Source organism: Ambystoma mexicanum, chromosome 14 (assembly GCF_040938575.1).
Source record: "Ambystoma mexicanum isolate Mex_15411 chromosome 14, UKY_AmexF1_1, whole genome shotgun sequence".
In the NCBI taxonomy this organism is placed as follows: Eukaryota; Metazoa; Chordata; class Amphibia; order Caudata; family Ambystomatidae; genus Ambystoma; species Ambystoma mexicanum.
The window spans coordinates 290151987-290159202 of NC_090940.1; the positions used below are offsets into that span (position 1 = coordinate 290151987).

At 41.0% G+C, this 7216-nt stretch overlaps 1 long non-coding RNA gene across 1 annotated transcript in view; it reads left to right on the forward strand.

The window, feature by feature from the left end:
• The window catches only part of LOC138527287 (uncharacterized), a 28988-nt gene extending 22705 nt beyond the window's left edge, over nt 1-6283 (forward strand). Inside the window, exon 2 of the long non-coding RNA XR_011283857.1 lies at nt 5956-6283. This is a non-coding gene — a long non-coding RNA (uncharacterized lncRNA). The remainder of the gene's footprint in view (nt 1-5955) is intronic.
• The last annotated feature ends 933 nt before the right edge of the window (nt 6284-7216 follow it).

Here is a 7216-nt window from a genome sequence, read left to right on the forward strand (position 1 = left end):
CCTTATTCTGTGCGACCTCTTGTGGCTGACCAATGTAACAAAGCACTTGTAGGTGCAAATAAGACGCCAAATGTATCCCGCTAGAAAGCTGAGAAGCAGAATACGCCCTGCAAGTCCTTGTGCACAGACATCAGCTACCTGTGTAGTGCTTCCTGAGCTGTAACCTTTGTCCTGGATAATGGATAGGTTTACCTGTTCCCAAGGTGTACATCCAAGGTAAGCCACAGGAAGTTCAGCCCATTCAAAATAAGCCAGACTGACGACCTGCATGGGGCCTGCACAGTGAATTGAATTCAAATCAAACGTATTTGTGAGCAGGTTTTCACTGAAAACAATACCAATATTAAACACATGTTTATATTGAATTGTCTTTTTCCTTTTACATTTTCCTGGCCTTTAACAGACATTGATCAAACCGTTTTGGGTCAGATGGAGACACTTAACTTACTGAAAGCAGCGAAAGGAAGCATGGTCAAAGCACGAGCCTGCCTCATTGGCACATTCACTTTAGCTGCTGGAGTTGGCAGGTTGCCAGAGTAACCAACCACCTAGCAAAGTATTTAACCAAGAAGGGATCATCTTTCCAGGAAAAACAGAGATCCCAGCTGTTCAATGCTGACAGCAGCCCCTTTACCTCCATGGTGATCTGGATGATAACTGCAAGTAGTTTACATCCCACAGAGACCAACTGTGATACAACACAACTTCCACAGACAGGAAGCAGGTGGCCGTGGCAATTCATAGGGAAAGACCCAAGAGCATAAATCTGGAAATTGACTCTTTCTTGAGTCCATCCTTTTTAACCTATTTGCCTTGTGTAGTCCGAGCAGGCAGTCTCAGGGAGTTGCACAAAAAGCAGAAACATTCCTGGACCAGGGTCGGACTGGAGTATAACATTTTGTCAGGCACCAATGAAAAAGTGACAAAGTGTCCATGTTTCATGGGCACTCCCATCCCTTGCACACCTATAGTTACTGAAACAGATTTTCAGTCAAAAGTTTAAAGGAAGGGTGTATCTTATTGCATAATTCTAGAATCAAAGTACGTAATGTTCCTTGGTAAGAAGGCAATCTTAGACAATCTTTACAATTTTTCTTATGAAATTATTTACTCAGAATGTCTTGTCTTTAGACATCCATTTATATAATGATCTGTATATTACATACATTCACAATAAATTCATCAACAATTTATCAACAATTTCTTGCATTGCTTTGTATGACATTTGTCACACTTTCAATGAATTGGGGTAGAGTGCCCTCTTTTTTGTTATTGAGGAGCCTGTATCTAGAGGGATTGCAATAAACTATATATATATAAGGGGATACAGGCGACCCCTCCCTTCCACACCTATAGGTATGAACACTGTGTACTCCACTTTTGCAGACACCCTAACTTAGTCTGTATATCATATGAAAACAGATCACCAATTTCAACAGTAAAATATAATTTTATTTGTCATCATATTGCTAAAAAGGCCTGGTTTCAGGCTTGATACCATAACATGAACAGCTTTAGTTATACGTAATAAGTTGCTTTATCTTGGCTGTTGTATAGACACCACATTGATAGTCATATGGTGCTTATTTGAAACACACTGTGATTTTTGTGAGGGGTTAGTGAACAGTGACTTTATGTGTTGTTATTTTTTCAATACATATTGCAAGTCGACACTGTTGGTGTTTCCAGCATAAGATAAAAGTGAACAGCTGTTAATATAGTTCTTCTTATGCTTTCCTCAGGACTGGATTTTATTTTGGATGGGGGTAGTCTTCTTTTTCAAATGGAAGAAAGGGCCTTTGGGTGTGTTTATGCTACAAATAATGAAAAGATGACATTCAATAAACGGAGTATCTGTGTACATTTTGTTTGAAATGTAAAGGGAGTGTTGCTCATACCTGCACTTTGGCCTCTGGTGCATTGGGCTGATATTTCTTTTGTTGGCGTCTTCTGTACACCAGTATCTTAGTTGACTTTGAAATTCAGTGTACATCCACTATCTTTGCGTGTCAACGCAGCTTCTTTTTGGATTCTGTAAGGTGCAAGCTGTTCTCTAAAATGCAGGTATTTCAATTTAGAACTAATAGTCTGTTAATTGTATAGCTTAAATTTAGCTGGAAAAGTATTGTAGTCTAATTTTGCTACTTACCGACATACCATGATGTCATTCTGGTAAGTTGTTGCACATATACACGTTTGAAAGCTTCTTTCTCTGTTTTGCATGAATTGAACCATGTTAATGAGACGAACGCTTAACAAGTTACCAATGCATTCCCTTTTCTCTACATTTTCTTTACATAATTTGCATTCTAAAAAGGTCCAGAGTCTATGGGCCTCATTAGGACCCAGGCGTTAAGGGGTTAACGGCACCGTAAAAGGTGTCAGCGCCGTTAAACCCTTAACGCCTAACTACGAGGTCCCTTTGCGGGTCCCGACCTTAACGGCTGGTCTAGACCAGCCGTTAAAGTAGGGGCCCGCAAAGGGACTCTCGAGGTAAGTACGGTACCGCAATTTGCGGTACCGTACTTCCGCCTTCCCCATTCCCATTATGCCCTATGGGGTAAAAATGGGAATGGGAATGGGGAAGGGCCATGGTGGCATGGGGAATTACCGCCCTGCCAACCTTGGAATGGGGTGGTAATTCCCCATTCCGCCATGGCGGACTCCGGCATCGACCATGGTGCTAGCAGCACCATGGTTTTCCGCCGGAGTCCTAATGAGGGCCTATGTGTGTACTCACCCTCAAGGATGTGGGCGAGGATCTTTTGTATCTTTTGATCGTGTGTCACCTTTGGCTTCTCCCTATTTGATGTTCACTATAAATCACGTTTCCCTAGGGGCAAGGGTCCATGTTTTTAGTAATGAGGAATAACGTTATTGTTACGTCCAAATGGTATGCGTATGTGATCTTTTAATGGCGCTCTTAACTTTTACTTTATAGATTCCGATCGGGTGTAGTCTCTCGAGCTGCATTACTTTCGCTGCGGTCGTTCTCTGTGTTAGAACGTTGCTAGGCAATGTTTCCTTTTGTACTAAATGTGTAGCGTGTATACCATTCCCACGTTCTACCGGCTATGCCTTCTGGGATATGCAGTTCATGGTTCACCGAGCTGAGTTAGCGATTCTGGCAGTGTAAGCTGCCAGTCGTGTTCTCGGGTAGATATTAGATATTTTATGTGGTTTGGTCATAGTTGTTATATTATAAGAAGTGAGATCAGGATGATAATAATAGTACCATCTCGATCTTCCATAACAGTAAGTATGTGAAGCATGGTCTATTTGCAATCTGTTTCTTAAAGGGATAAAACACTCCTATATCTCATGACTGCGGTATAATTCGGTTTCATATAGGTTCAATTACATTTGTACACATGCAGTCCATATTCTGATGACATTTTAAACATACTTAGAAATGGATGTCTAAAGACAAGACATTCTGAGTAAATAATTTGATAAGAACAAATATAAAGGTTGTCTAAGTTTGCCTTCTTACCAAGGAACATTGCTTACTTTGATTCTAGAATTATGCAATAAGATACACACTTACTTTAAATTTTGACTGAAAATCGGTTTCAGTAACTATAGGTGTGCAAGGGACGGGAGTGCCCATGAAACATGGACACTTTGTTTGTTTCTTATATACGTCATTGACTTGTGATACCAGAGTCAGCTATTTCTCCCTTGCATCCTTAACTTAAAAGAAATTCTAATGAGCTATTTATAGCTCTATATACCCGAAGCATGATAAAGTAAATCTCCTAACGTTGGTGTGCTTCGCCACTTTCCAATTTTTGTACCAATGAAAAAGTGGCCCACAGTTGCAAATGGCCATTCATTTCTTTTGTGACAGACTGTTTGAAATGTAAAGAATATGTATTGATGAACAATGGTCAAAACTACTAGCCCCATAGCGATGTAACTCATCAGACAGGTTGCCCTGTTGCCCCGTAGCCCAGACCGAGCCTGTAAGCCGGACTGAGCTGGACATTTCTGGGAGAAGCATTATTTTTATAGGGTCCAAAATACACATGGGAGAAGAACATCAGGAGAAAAGGTGTGCCTAGGACTGCCTGTTTCTGAGCAAAATAGACTATGCAGAGCCTAATAGAACCCTGTTAGGTGAGCAGTCCCTCTGCTTCTCTTACATTTACCACTGCACATCTCTGGGGCCAACTTTCACACCTTAAATTGGCACCCCAAAAGGTTTTCAGAAGGAAAACATATGAACATGCGCCCAGCATAGACAGACAAAACAGGAAATTCTGCAAGTCAGGGATTCTTTTATACTGAGTTGTCAGAAGAGGGGAGTTTTTTTTTTTTTAAAGAAAAATTGGCAGAATTATTTTGGCAGATTTATTTTAGATGCGTTGTAATTCACCCGTCTCTGAGGTGGGGATCCAACTAATAGAGAAAGGCGGTTCCACGTCATAAAACCGCGGCAAAAATGTCAGTGTATACAAAATATCGCGGAAAAAATGCTGTGGTTTTTTGCACCACAATCATGTAAAGGATGCGGGGGACACCCCCGCAACCCCCAAACCCATCATACCATTTAAGGGGAGCGGGGGACACCCCCACAACCCCTGCTCCCCTTAAATGTTATAATGGGGTACACCTTTACCGGTTCAAACCACGCCATTTTGCTGTGTTTTTTTTTTTACCGGCGACATTTTGCCGCGATTTTATTACCTGATACCAGAAAGGGCTGTGACGAAGAAGGCAGACCAGGCAGTACTCGGGCTTGCAGATTGGTTATATTGTGAATGCTAATAGAGAAAGGACTGTGGCGAAGTAGGCGGACCAGGCAGTCCTCGGGCTTGCAGAGTGGGTATATTATGAATGCTGATAGAGAAAGGACTGTGACGAAGAATGCGGACCAGGCAGTACTCAGTCTTGCAGAGTGGTTATATTGTGAATGCTAATAGAGAAAGGACTGTGACGAAGAAGGCGGACCAGGCAGTTCTCTGGCCTGCAGAGTGGTTATATTGTGAATGCTAATAGAGAAAGGATTGTGACGAAGAAAGAGGACCAGGCAGTACTCAGGCTTGCACGAAGAAGGCAGACCAGGCAGTTCTCTGGCCTGCAGAGTGGTTATATTGTGAATGCTAATAGAGAAAGGATTGTGACGAAGAAAGAGGACCAGGCAGTACTCAGGCTTGCACGAAGAAGGCAGACCAGGCAGTACTCTGGCTTGCAGAGTGGTTATATTGTAAATGTTAACTGTATTTTAAAACATACAAATAGTTGTCCAAAGCATGTGGCCCATTTCGACGAATTGAAGTCGTATACGCATATCATTTTCAAAAAGACATGACCAAAACAAAATGACACTAAAGCAAGGAATGTCATTCCTAAATACTTGACTAAATTTCCAAGCTCATACCATCGAAATGTACTACTGCGCATCAGATTGGGCATTCTTCCAACCAGCCAAATCCTTACAGCAAGAAAAGAGGGCCTTGGAGATACTGATGCTTCTAGGCAAGCAGAAAGGAGCACTAATGCATCTAGTTCTCTGTTGCCCCTTGCTCAGAGAACAAAGAACTACCTACGTTCCTGTGCCCCTTAGTGAACAAGCTAAACATTCTAGATGCTTAAGCTTCGTGGGTGTTGTGTCGAGGGGACAACCTCAAATTGAGTTTTGCCTTAACGGCATTTGTACATGAATTACTTAAAACAGTCTTAGTAAAGAAAATTATATGTCCTGAGCACTTGACAAGTTCATTCAAAAGGAGCTCAATTGTCTTCTATTTTTTTCTTTTTTTTCTTTTAAGTGTTAATATTACATTGTAAAATATTGTAAAGTTTTGCATGAATTGGTAAAGGTTTGTAATAAACCATAAGCCAAATAAAAAATAAAAGTAAAAACATGACTTTCCAACACCATCACTATATTACTCATAACATGTAAACATATTGAAAGTTAAAAATCAATTGTTCTCTGTTTGATTTCAGATTGATTTTGAATGGGAAGAAGATGCAGTCAAGGTGTTTGTTAATAACAAATACTATTTCACATTTCGCACTCGCTTACATCCTTTGCAAAGAATCAAGTATATAGATGTGGATGGCGTCACTACTTACCTGGTTGAAGTTGCCCCGATACAGGATAAATAATCAATGCAATAGTCATAAAGAAGGAAACACTACAATTGTTTTAATGGCCGTCTTTAAAACATTGTTGATTTAAAAAAGTCCTATCTGATAAAGAAAATGACCAGGACAAATCTTCTTAACGTGTTACTGTATGCGCAATAAACAAGTTACATGTGTAAAAATGTAATGTGGTGTGTTTCATTAAATTTGCACCCATGCAGATGTGGACCATTGGAATACTTTATGCATATCGACCACACGAATTAATAAAACCATGCATTTACTTACTGAGTCACTTACTAGGTGTTTTGTGAAGCACGCAGGCTGCTTGAGGATTGCAAATGGTAAATGCAATAACGCCAGTAAGATAGCTCAGTGGGCTGAGTGCTCACTGCTGAAATGATGTGTGTGATCTGCAGATTGCAGGTTCGTATCCCAACAAGAGCGACTCATCGTTTCATCCTTCCGAGGTCGATACATGATTATAAGCCTCAGGTGGGTAACAATGATATGTGAATATGTTGTATGTAAAATGCATGCATGGGGACAAATGTGTGCATTGCAGCTTCACAGTGGTTTTTCAAGCACATATTTGCTCCTGTTCAGGCATTTTAGACCGTATATAATGGTCATGTTAAGCTTCTTACTGGACCAGAAATGGTCCGGATCGAGCGGCAGTTCAGGGTCCTATCGCACACCGTTTTTGATTGTTGCAGCAGGCTCCCACACTTATTTTTTCCCATTGCCCACTCGTCCAAACCCTTATCTGCCCTTGCCCACCCCCTAAAAAATTCGATGAGCACATTCGATGGAATGTGCACGTTAAAAAGTCTGGGGATGAAAAGGCAGGCGATGAAATGACATAGAACCCTTAACACCAACTTGTTTTCTTTGCATTGGTTAATCAAAAGCTGTCATATGCTTGTCAAAAAGCTTTCTTTTTGTTTGGCATTCAATATTTCAATGTTTGTGTCTCTGTGCTCACAGTAGTATTCATCACAACCATTAACTTTGGTTCATTGTGTCTTGTACATCATCTTTCATTCATTCGGCATTCCCGTTTGCTACGCAACTGCCCCAGGAGCGCCCCGGTTCGCGTGTTCCCTGAGGCTCACTCACT